We start from the raw sequence: 13,439 nt of genomic DNA on the forward strand, positions 1-13,439 counted from the left end.
CTTTTTAACCAATGATCTCAGGCGAGTAACTTCTCAACAACAACAACAACAAAAAACTCATTTACTTTTATTTAAAAGTAATCCATGCACATGGTATAAAATTCAAACAGAACAAAAGGGTATACAATAAAAAATACGTCTCCTTGTACTTCAGATCCACAGACGATTCTGCAGAACCACTTTCTCTTAAGATTTTCTTCAAATTTTCAGAATTTTTCTGCATATGCAAGCATGGTATAATACAAACATGGCTATTTAATGTGCAAGTGTATCTCTAAGGCCAATTATTAGAAGTGGAATTTTTGTCAGGGGTATGAGCATTTAAAATTCTGTGTGCAGAGACTGCCTAATTGCCATCCCAAAGATTGCACAGTGGATGAAAGGACAATTTTCCCACATGCCACTTTTTAAAAAATTTACCAATTTTATCCAAATGACATCTTTATGTGGTTTCTCTAAGTGTTTTTTTTTTTTTTTTTTTTTTTTAATATAACACACGTACGGAAAAGTACACAAGCAAAGCCAGGCCAAGAAATAGACTATGATTCCTTCCTTATGCCTCTTTCTAATCACGAACCCCTTCCTTCTTCCCTCAAATTAAAATTATAGTTCAACTTTATCTACTGTTTAACTTATATACATGGATTTATACATACTGTATGCTTTCTTTGGTGTCTAGCTTCTTTTGCTCAATAATATGTTTGTAAGATTTCTTCATATTGTTGTATACAACTCTAGTTCTTTTATTCACATTGTTATATTGATTTCCATTATGTAAACATAGTGTGATTTTTGTGTCCATTCTACTGTTGACCGACATTTGGGTTATTTACAGTTTTTTAAATTTATGAATAATGCTTATTTAAGTATTCTTGTACATGCCTCTTAATGTGCATGGGCATGCATGCATTTGTCAGGTATATACCAAAACGTACAGCATTGACATAACCATGTCAAGATCAGTCTAGCCTCTTTGAGGATGAAAGACCAGATGGAGAGAGAGGTCAACCAACCCAGACAATGAACCAGCTGAGTACAGCTGCATGAGTAACCTCAAGCAAGACCAGACAAAGAATCACCCAGCCAATTCATACAATTGTGAAAAGTAATACATACTTGCTATTTTAAGCTCGTAAATTTTGGAGCAGTTTGTTACACAGCAATAAATAACACAAAAAAAATGGTACCAGAGGTGTGGTACATAAAAATTTAAAATGTGTCTGGTTTTCGAACAAACTGGTGGGTGGAGGCTAGAAAAATGAAAAGGCTGTTAATGAGAGCTAGAGGAATGGCAAATGAATTGTTAGTAAAGGATAGCAAGGCAGCGAGGAAATGTCACTGGAAGCTAGAAAAGTGAACTGTGTGGTAAATAGTTGTGGAATAGTGGGCAAAAATGTTGCCTGTGGTAACTTGAAATTTTAATTACATACATAATGAACTTGCAGAGCTGGTTGAGATATTTTCAGGCAGAAAATTCCAAGTGTCATTTGGCTTCTTAGAGCTGAGAATAATATGGTATGAGAAGATAGAATGCACTAAAGAGAGAACTGTTCAGTCTGTAAAAGAATTTGGAGGAAACGTAGAGGGCCAAGGACTTCATGGGTTAAAAAATGAACTATTTCTCATCCCAAGTCTTTCCATTTGGCAAGAGTCTCAAAATAAGAAATGGCTTCAGTGTAAAGATAAAATCAACAGTATGGCTATAAGATCCTCTGTTAGGATCTCAGAAGGATTTAAGGTAGTGGCTGTTAGACCCTATAATGTAGATAAAAGGGGTTCTAAGAATCTCAAAGGAATTTTTCCACATCATCCTGACTCGCCCAGAGAGGCCTGTTTCTAAAAGAATCACAAATGTGGCTTTTGAGGTGTGAAATGAACCTCAGTAAGACTCTTTGGAAAGCCACAGAGGTTTTTTTTTTTTTTTTCTTCATGTGGAAAACTTTATTATTTTACACCAGGCTTTGGGTCAATTTGAAAAGCGTATACGGAATAAAATGAACCATGTCTCAAAAACCTATTCCTTTTTCTTTTTTTAAAAATAATTTTTGGCTGCAAAACAGGTCTTAATACATTTAAAAAGACTAAGATCATAGAAAATATGTTCTTACTGTCTCTCTAGACCCCTGTCTCACCTCCAGGAAAGAGTGTGGCCAGCTGCACAATGCCCCCCCATCCTGGCACTCATGAAAGGTCATCGCAGTCCCCTCTCCTCAATTTCAAAGAGGGAAGTGCACAGAAGGAAGCCTAAATAAAAACAGGAAACTTGATCAAAAAAAAAAAAAAAAGAAAAAAGAAAAAAGGAAAGAAAATATGTTCTCTGACAACAATAAGAGACGGAAATTTAGAAAATTCACAAATGTGTGGAAATTAAACACTCTCCTAAATAAACAATGGGTTAAAAAAAAAATCACAGGGAAATTAGAGAGTACTTTGACATAAAAATCAAAGTGAAACATATCAAAATTTACAGGATGCAGGGCTCATGCAGTGCTTAGAGGAAAATTTATACTTGTAAAAACCTACATTAAAAATATGAAAAATCTCAAATCAGTAATGTAAATTTCTACTTTAAGTAAACAGAAAAAGAGCAAACTAAACCAAAAGCAAATATAAGTAGGAAATAACAAAGATTACAACAGAAATATATGAAATAAGGAATTAAAAAACAATAGAGAAAATCAATAAAACCAAAAGTTGATTCTTTAAAAAGATCAATAAAATTTGCAAACCTTTATCTAGACTGACCAAGAAACAAAGAGAGAAGACCGAAATTATTAAAATCAGAAATAAAGCAGTGGCATTATTACACTGCCATTATGTTTTTTGTGGTAAGATTGAATTTCTTTCTCTTTCTCATTTGCATTTTTGTTCTACCAGTGGGTTTTGTTCTTTCTGTGTATTCGTGGTAGTGTTTATTGTTTTTTGGATTCTGGATGCAGGACTTCCTCGGGGGTTTTTTGTAGGGCTGGTCATGTGATAGTGAATTCCCGCAGTTTTTGTTTATATGGAAAATACATTATTTTCCCCTCATTTCTGAAGGATAGCCTTGCTGGGTATAGTATTCTTGGCTGACAGTTTCTTTTCTTTTAGTATTTTGAAAACATCATCCCATTTTCTTCTGACTGTAGAGTTTCTGTTTAGAAATCTGCTGTTAGTCTGATAGGGGCTCCCTCATAGGTGACCTGATGCTTTTCTCTTGCTTCTTTTAAGATTCTTTGTCTTTGAGTTTTGCCAGTTTGATTATAGTATGTCCTGAAGAGGATCTTTTTGGGTTGAATCTATTTGGGGATCTTTGAGCCTCCTGGATCTGAATGTCCATGTCTCTCCCTATACCTGGGAAGTTTTCTGTTATTATTTTATTAATAGGTTTTCCATGCCTTTTCCTCTCTCCTCCCTTTCTGGAAGGCCCATGATTCGAATGTTTGTGTGCTTAAGCTTGTATGCTAGCTCTCTTTGATTTTCTTCAATTTCTAAAATTCTTTTTTCCTTTATTTTGTCCACCTGGGTTATTTCAAAAAGACTATCTTCAAGATCAGAAATTCCTTCTTCTGCTTGTTCTAGCCAGCTGCTTAAGGTATCAGTTGTGTTTTTTTATTTTGTTGAGTGAATCTTTCAGTTCCTTGGAGTCTGCTACATTCTTTCTATAGGTATTAATCTCTTTGTAAATTTCCTCCTTCATTTCCTGGAATTTTTTTTTTTCTCATTTCATTATGTTGTCTAATTGAGTCTTCTCATATCTCACTCAGTGAATTTCCTTAAGATTGTTGCTTGAAATTCCATTTCAGTCATTTCAAGCATTTCCTGCTCTGTAGGTCTGGTATTTGAGAATTACTGTATTCTTTTGGTGGTGTCATATTTTCTGGGGTTTTCATATTTCTAGTATCTCTACTTTGATGTCTGGTCATCTGTTACAGCAGTTGCTTCTTCTATTACTCTGGAGTGGGCTTTGAGGAGAGAGACATCTTCTTTTCTGGTCTCCACTGGTGACTCGCCTTGTGTCAATGCAGTCGAGTGTCCGCAGGCCAACTGCATAATAGCTGTTGCTACTGCTGAGGTGATTCCCACATTTGTGGCAGCTGTGGCTGTGATGGGTCCTCCAAATGGAAGTGGTGTTTCCAGCTTGCTCCTTGTCTGCTTCCAGGTGGGGGATGCTACCCTCAGCTCCTGCCCTAGGACCCCAGGTGTGCTCTCTTGTCTTCTTCTGGGTGGAGAGCCACAAAGATTTTAAGAGAGTTATATTGGTGAAAATACTGCAAGTTTAGACTGAAAGAGATGGAGATAATTCCAAATGAAAAGGTACCTGTTTTTTTTTTTTAAAAAAAAAGATGACCAGTAAGGTGATCTTAACCCCTGACTTACTGTTGTCAGCACCACGCTCTCTGAATTTAGCTAACAGGCCATCCCTATACAGGGATCCGAACCTGTGGCCTTTTGTGTTATCAGCACCACACTCAGCACCAAGTGAGCCATGGGCTGGCCCTGAAAAGAGACTTGTGAATCCCCAACATACTATGGGCAGGAATCAGTGAAAATGTACTCAATTACAAATAGGAGCCATTTCTTAAGAAAAAGGAAGGATTTCTCATAGTGGAGCCAAGAGTCTAGAGGGCAGAGTTAAGAGCCACTGAGAACAATGGAGAGACAACAGCCTGTTCAAGGGAGTAGAACTGGGTCATAATCAAGGAACATTCCCTATTCCTGGAGCAGGAAGGGGGGTCTTGATAACATGTGCCTAGCAGTATTTTACAATTTCTTTGAATTAGTCCCTGCTACATACCTTCCATTTCTCCTCTAGTGAACAGAAGTGTCTACTTTACTTTTTTTTTTTGTCCCTTTTTTAAACCATTGTAGTTTGACTCTGTAAGAGATCTCATCTGCATCTAGATCTGAGGCAGATCGCAAGATCAGTATCTCAACCCTAATGCAATGATTGGACAACACTTTTGTGATCTTGGAAGGGAGTGAATGTATTTCACATGTGGGACATATGTGAATTATTGAGAACACAAGATAGACTGTGTGGTACATTACACAGCCATTACAAATAGTAGCTCCTAGTGAATCCATCACTCTTACAGGTATCCAAGCTCTATATAGTCTCCTCCCACATTGACTCTAAGCTTGGCCATGTAACTTGTTTTGGCTATGGTAACATCAACAAACACGATGCAGTCTTGATAAGTGCTTGCACACAGAGGTTTGCCTACTTGGAACACTGCCATAACCATGTGATGAAGGTCAGTGTACCCTTCCTGAGGATGAAAAACCTCATGGAGAGTGGCCAGCTACTTCAGCTAACCCACCAGCTGAATATAATTGCGTGAACAAGCCCAGGCAAAATGGAAAAAGAATAGCACAACAACCCACATAATCACAGAAATAATAAATTTTTGTCTTGAGCCACTAAGTTAGCAGTAGTTTGCTATATAGCAATGGATAACTGAAATGACTCCCTCCCTCTTTCTATTATGAGATTAAGAATGAAATAAATCAATAATAAAGGTGTTTCCACTTCTGGTTTAATAACCTTGATAGAGAGACAAGCCAGCCTTGCCCTTGGGAAAAGGAGAATGTTGGGAGAAAGGGGTTGGGCTGGTAAAGAGGAAAGTCTCCAGAAAAGATGTGACACAGTAAACCTTGGGCTACTGTGGCTTGTGTTATATCCTCCCTATTGAATGAGGATCTGTGATTCAGTCCTGCATCTTCAGCTCTCAGGAACAATGAGGATCATCATAGCAAGCCATAGTTTAGGAGGAGGCATTAATACCATACTTATTGGTAACATCATCATGTCAAGGAGACAAATACTGGTATTATAAAATACCTATAATGAATACCTATTGTGTCCTCAGCCTAGCATCCTCATTTTCTATAAAATTCTTCCCTCCTACACCCTTATTCATGCATACAGTGCATGTGAAAGCAAACATGATCAGCCAGTGGGCACTGCTTCTCTAGCCACGGAGGACTGGTTCATGTGTGGGTACCTAATTCCAAACAATTCAGTGTGTGGGTGTGGGGAGAATGAGTGCAAATGGTAGGGATAATGATAAAACAAGAATGGTTATGAAGAGTGAGTTGATAACTATTTTAAATGGGTGTTAGATGGATGTAAGTAGTCTCTCAATAGAGTATTTTGAAATTTTAAAAATTGTGTACTAAAATCATTGTAATTTGAAATTTTTCGTAATTAAAAGATTTTAAAGATATACATTGTTAATTTTTATTTCATGCAAACCTTTATTTCTTAAGATTAGTTTTTTATAATAAATAAACATTCTCATCCCTAGGTGGCAAGACCATCCTCAGAGGTAATAAAACCTCTGTTATAAAAATAGAATACCCTAAAACATCTTTCATCTTTAGCATAAAGTGAAAGAAAAAAACCCCAACTCTACGTATATAAGCTGGAATAAAAGCACTTAAGACAGTGCAAAGAAGTAATTTTTTATTTCTGGGGTCACAGACAAATCCTTTGAGAATCTGATGGAAGTCCCAACTGTTTTTCTGAAAAAAAAAAAAAAAAAAATGCATGTACACATAGAGATAAAATTCTGGGAACAATTTCAGTAGGTGTGCAGGCTCCCAGAAGTCTATCTGTGGGCTCATAGGGTGTCAGGTTAATAATCTTTAGTCTCAATAAAATACTTAGAAATAAGTTTAACCTGGGAAGTGCAAGACCTGTATACTGAAAATGACAATGCCCTATTGAATGGGTTGATCCATTCACGGAGTAATGGGCTGGTGGTTTAAACGGCAGTCATGTGTGTGGCTCTGATGGCTTTATAAGGAGAGCAAGTGAGCAGATTAATGCTCTCTTGCTCAGCCCATTTCATTCCCATCATGTGATACTATGCATTACTGGAGAAGGCCTTCACCAGATGTGTTCTTTCAACTTTGGAATTCCCAGCTTCTGAAACCTTAAAAAATAAATTTTGTATGTTTATTACTTATCCCATATCAGGTATTTCATTATAAGCAAGAGAAAATGGACTAATATAAATGTTAAAAAAGAAAAAAACTGAAGATCTTAACAAGTGGAAAGACATCCCATGTTCATGGACTGGAAGATATAATCTTGTTAAGATGGCAAACCTCCTGCTGTGAGGTGAATGTATATGTCCTTCCAAAACTAATATGTTGGAACCTAATATGGTAGGCCCCTTATCCACAGCGGATATGCTCCAAGACCCCCAGTGAGTGACTGAAACTGCAGATAGTACCAAATCCACAATGCTCTGGAGCTCCCACCACTAGATCTCCTCAGTCCTGATTCACAGAAGCATTGCCATCAGGATACAAGGTGAAGAAGTGGGAGAAAGAGCGGTGTGGGAGGGAGGGTTGGAGAAAGCTAAGGCTTCTCTTTGGCATACTGAAATTGTCAGCTTCACTACTCTTGCACTTCAGGATCATTACCAAGTAAAATAAGGGTTACTTGAACACAGCATTGTGATACTGCAAGTTGATCTGATAGCCAAAAAGGCTACTAAGTGACTAATGCTGTATATGCTACCTGTAGCATATACAGCATGGATATACTGAACAAAGGGATAATTCATGTCTTGGGCAGGACAAATGAGAATGGCACAGATTTCATCATGCTGCTTATGAAGTGTTTATTTTGGGAATTTTCATTTAATATTTTTGGATGGCAGTTGACTATGGGTAACTAAAACTGCAGAGAGCAAAACCAGGGATAAGGGGACTACTGTACTCAAATGTGATAGTATTAAGAGGTGGGGGTGCTAGTTGGTTAGGTCAGTTGGTTAGAGCACGGTGTTTTAACACCAAGGTCAAGGGTTTGGGTCCTCAAACCCGGCCAGCAGCAAGAACAAAGAAACACAAAACCACAAAAAAACCCAAAACCAAACCAAAAAAAAAAGAAAAAGAAAAAGAGGTGACGCCATTTGGGAGGGGATTAAGTCATAAGGGCTCTGCCCTCATGAACAAATATATAAGTGCTCTTATAAAAAGAGATTAGAGGGAGTGCTCTAATGCCTTTTGCCCTTCCACCTTTCTACTCTTCCACCAAATGAGGACATAGCAAGAGGTGCCATCTTGGAAGCAGAGAACAGCTCTTAACAGACACCAAATGTGCTGCTGCCTTGATCTTGAACTTCTCAGCTTACAGAACTGTGAGAAATAAATTTCTATTCTCTATAAATTACTCAGTATAAAGTATTTTGCTATAGCAGCAGAAACAAAGGCACTTCCCAAATTAATCTACACATTCAATGCAATCCCTATCAAAATTCCAACTGTTGTTTTTGGGTTACCTAGTTAGCTCACTTGGTTAGAGCGTGGTGCTGATAATAAGGTCAAGAGCTTGGATCTCTATACCAGCTGGCTGCCAAAGGGGGCAAAAAAATTATCCAATTGCCTTTTCTGCAGAAACAAACAAACAGATCCTAAAATTCGTATGGAAATGCAAGGGACCCAGAATAGCAAAGACAATCTCCAAAAAGAAGAACAAAGTTGGCGGACTCACACTTCCTGATTGTGAAATCTACTAAAAGCTACAGTAATCAAGACAATGGAGTACTGGTATAAGGATAGACATATACATCGATGGATTATAATTGAGAATTCAGAAATAAATCCATTCATCTATGGTCAATTGATTTTTTTACATGGGTTTCAAGACCATTTAATGGAGAAAGAACAGTTTTCTCAACAAATGGTGCTGGCACAACTGGGTGTTCACATGCAAGAGAATGAATTTGTATCCTACAGCATATATAAAAATCAAATCAAAATGGATCAAATACCCAAATGTAAGAGTGAAAACTGTAAAACTCTTAGAAGAAAATACAGGTGTAAATCTTCATGAGCTTGGATCAGGCAATGGTTTCTTAGATGTGACATCAAAAAGCAAAAGCTGCAAAAAGAAAAAAATAGATACACTGGATGTCTTTGTTTCATGTTGCTATAACAAAATACCACATACTGGGTAATTTATAAAGAAAAGAAAATTATTTCTCACAGTTCTGGAGGCTAGAAAGTCCAATATCAAGGTTCCAGCATCTTGTGAGGGCATTCTTAGAGTTTTATCCCATGGTGAAAGGTGGAAGGGCAAGATGGCATGCTTGAGAGAGGGGGCCAAACTCATTTTTATAACAAACTTACGCCTGTGATAATGGCATTAATCTATGACATAATAATCTCTTAAAGTTCCCACCTCCCAACACTGCTGCATTAGGTATTAAGTTTCCAACACATGAACTTAAGAGAACACATTCAAACTATAGCTTTGGACTTCATCGAAATTAAAAACATTGGTGCACCGAAGGGCACACTCAACAAAGTGAAAAGACAAATTGGGAGAAAGTATTTGTAAATCACACATCTAATAAGGGCCTAGTATACAGAATATATGAAGAACTTTTAAAACTCATCCATAAAAAGAAACATAACCCAATTTACAAATGGGTAAAAGTCTTGAATAGACATTTCTCCAAAGAAAATATGCATATAGCCAACGAGCATACGAAAAGATGCTTAACATCATTAGTCATTGGCAAAATTCAAATCGAAACCACAATGAGATACCACTTCATGCCTACTAGGATGACTATAATTTAAAGAGTGGAAAATAAGTGATGGTGAGAATGTGGAGAAACTGGAACCCTTACATGCTGCTGGTATGAATGTAAAATGGAGAAGCTGCTATGGGAAACACTTTGGCAGTTAGTTCCTCAAAAGGTTAAACATAGAGTTACCGTAAGACCCACCAATTCCACTCCTAGGTATATATCCAAGAGAACTGAAAACATGTGTACCCACAAAAACTTGTACATGAATGTTCATAGCACCATTATTCAAATAGCCAAAAAATGGGAACCACTGAAAAGTCCATCAACTGATGAAAAGACAAACAAATTGTGGTATATTCACACAATAGAATGTTATTCATCCACAAAAAGGAATGAAGTATTGATCCATGCTACAATATGAATGAACCTTGAAAAGTAAGTAAGTTAAAATGAACCTTGAAAGCTAAATAAGTCAGACACAAAAGGACAAATATTGTATGATCCTACTTACATGAACTATTTAGAATAAACAAATTCATAGTGACAGAAAGTAGATTAGAGGTTACCAGAGGCTGGGGAATGAGAGATTGGAGAGTTATTGCTTAATGGTACTGAGTTTTTGTTTGGGGTGATGAAAATGTTCTGTAATTAGATAGTGGTATACTTGCAAACCTTGTGAATATTCTAAAAACCACTGAATTGTACACTTAAAAATTGCGAGTTTTATGGTATGTGAACTGTACCTAAATTGAAAAAAACAACCTTTACTCTGAAGAGAAATTCTGCTCTGTTGGCAAAATACATGTTACTAAAAGAAAACACATTTGAAATACAATACATATCTTGATTTGTGAAAATCACACACCTAGTTATGATCTCAAATTGCTCAAGATTAAAATACCATTATAAACACACATCATGATAAGCCCTCCTGAAGCTTATATTTATTATACTTATATATTTATATTTTATAGATTTCTTCTCTGTGGAATAAAATCTGAACAAAAGAATATAACTTCCACTAGGCAATGAAACACACAGAAATGTTAAGTTTCTAACTTAGGAAACTACAGATTCTTAAGACATGGTCATGTATTTGAAAATCAGTTTATCAAATGTATAGATCATGGCTCAGTAACAGAAAGCATTATAGTCTAATTGTTCCAGGCCTGGAAGTCAAATATCAAGATTGCTGTTTCGGCTTTATTGTCTAGCTTGTTTCTACTTTTTAAATTGTAATTGAGGTGGTTGGAATTGAGATTCCTTCTAGATTTAAAATTCTGAACTTATTTGATCTTACTGTGGCTTTATAGTCAAAGGGACTTTATACTTGTTTTATTTTCTTAAACTGCATTAAAACATTCATTTAAAATAATTTAGTAAATTATTATTGGACCATCAGATCTGAAAAGGATTAAATTGTCCACTTAGTTTTTAAATGACCAGTTAACTTGGTTCTAATAAGAATTAGTCTGAAGCAACACCACCACCTGGTGGCTTCTCTTTATGTATGACAACTTCCTTGAAGATAATAAATAGTTCGGCCTCTTCTATCAAATTTGGACAAGTCACAACAACTTCAGAAAACAAGCTTAATGATATTGCAGAATATATGTTTAGGCTAAGAGTTAAACTATAATATTTATGGCATTGGCCTCAAAAACTCATTTTATAATTTATTTATTTATTTTTTTACAAAGATGACTGGTAAGGGGATCTTAACCCCTGATTTGGTGTTGTCAGCACTATGCTCTCCGAAGTGAGTCAACCGGCCATCCCTATATAGGGATCCGAACCCATGGCCTTGGTGCCATCAGCACCACACTCTCCCAAGTGAGCCACGGGCTGGCCCTCATTTAGTGCCTATGTGCCAGAATAAAACAGTGAACAAAATAGACAAAAATATTTGCATTCATAGATCTTACATTCTAGTGAATGTAAGACAGTAAATAATAAACATAATAGGCAAGTAAATTATAATACGTTTGGTAACGAGTTGTATAAAAAATCAGGATGAGGGGCATGTGGGGTAGTTTGCAATTTTAAATAGGATGACTTTGAGCAAGGACTCGAAAGAGGTGAGATCAATTCTATATGGTGTCTGAAGAACAAAGTTCCAATAATTCTCAATCTAAATATTTAGTTTTAATTCTAGAATAATGCTACAATTCTACTTCCTCAAAGATTTCTTTTTAAAAAGCAGAAACCTGTAATATCAAATCAATATTGATAAAAATGACTACATTTTGAAAAGCAACTTCACCCTAAAGATATGTACCTTTCCTACAGAGTAATGGCTGTCTTTAGTTAGAATCAGAAAATATACAGGAAATAGTTTTGTTATGCTATTTTCAACACCTTAACATAACATTTATGCACTGAAAATTGTGGTCCTATAGAAGTAAGAACTTTGCTCTGGTCTTATAAATTGAGAAAAGCTAGGGTTGGGTGGAAGTGGGGTGTTATCACCAATAAAGACTAGCTAAGTTTCTCTTGGCTATTTATGGCTTTGTTAATTATAAATTAGTCTCAACACTTTCAAAAAACTTTTAATGGATATTTATTATGTGCTGAGAACTATTCTACATATTTCATGTGTGTTAGCTCATTAAATCTTTTTTAATATCTCTATATTTTTGGGGGCCGGCCCGTGGCTCACTCGGGAGAGTGCGGTGCTGATAACACCAAGGCCCCGGGTTCGGATCCCATATACGGATGGCCGGTTCGCTCACTGGCTGAGCGTGGTGCTGACAACACCAAGTCAAGGGTTAAGATCCCCTTACCGGTCATCTTTAAAAAAAAAACTCTATATTTTTTGAAGCCACTTTAATTTTGTTTTGACATCCTTGAGTTAATGAGTTTCTCTAAGTTAGAAATTTTATTAGTAGGAACTACTTTCACATACTTCATAGAGCTAGCATTAAGGCCTTGAACATGGTAAGTCGTCAGAAGAAAATTATTTTATTTGTCCTAAGCTTAATTCAGAAGAAGGGTAACACCCTATCTTAACATTTTGGAATTTTTCTTTAGATCAGAAGTTTTTGTGAATAAAAGGATTTTTGTCTTGTCTCTCTTTTTTTTGGCAGCTGGCCAATAAAGGGATTTGACCCTTGACCTTAGGGTTACAACACTGAGTTCTAGCCAACTGAGCTAACCGGCCAGCCTTGCTTTATCTTTAATGCATCAAAGGGAATTAGACCAGTTCTTTACTGACAAAGCAAAGCACTAAATGGGTAAATTTTGAAAAATAAAGTTTTTGGCTAATTGGCAAATTGCCTAATGGGTTTTTGTTTAGTCTTTATCACATCAGTTTCTATATTGATTTGTAATTAGGTGCTTAATATATATAATGAAAGGGTGAAATGCCACATAAGTCAATATTAACACATTTTAATTTGTATATAACACTTCAGTTAACAAAGCATCCTGACATATATTTCATTTGGTTATTTGATTCAGAATACGCAGTCTGAATATAAAGCTTGTTACAGCACACATGTATTTTTCCTTCCAGTTCTCTTTTAATGGGTATCTGTATTTTCAGAAACTCTGTGCATTGTATTCAAACATAAATCTGGCATGGACATAAATCTGAAGTAGCAAAGACCAAGATCTGCCAAGTGGCAGCAACTGATCTTGGAGAAGAGGAGGTGGATGAAGAATACAGGAGAAAGGTCCGTGGAATCATAAGCATGCTGAGGACCAATGGTTGGACAACACAACACTTACAAAGGATAGCCTTAAAAAGATTCAGGTGTTTAGGGAAAGAGTCACTCTTCCCTTCTCAGACAACAAAACAGAAATAAAAAACAAAACAAAACTTTTCCTTGGCAAAGAAAATTTCTGTGAACCTATGGTTTTGGGGGCAAGGGTGGGAGCAAATCTAGTTTAATGCCTAGGCAGTTG

This window comes from Cynocephalus volans, chromosome 12, assembly GCF_027409185.1.
Source record: "Cynocephalus volans isolate mCynVol1 chromosome 12, mCynVol1.pri, whole genome shotgun sequence".
In the NCBI taxonomy this organism is placed as follows: Eukaryota; Metazoa; Chordata; class Mammalia; order Dermoptera; family Cynocephalidae; genus Cynocephalus; species Cynocephalus volans.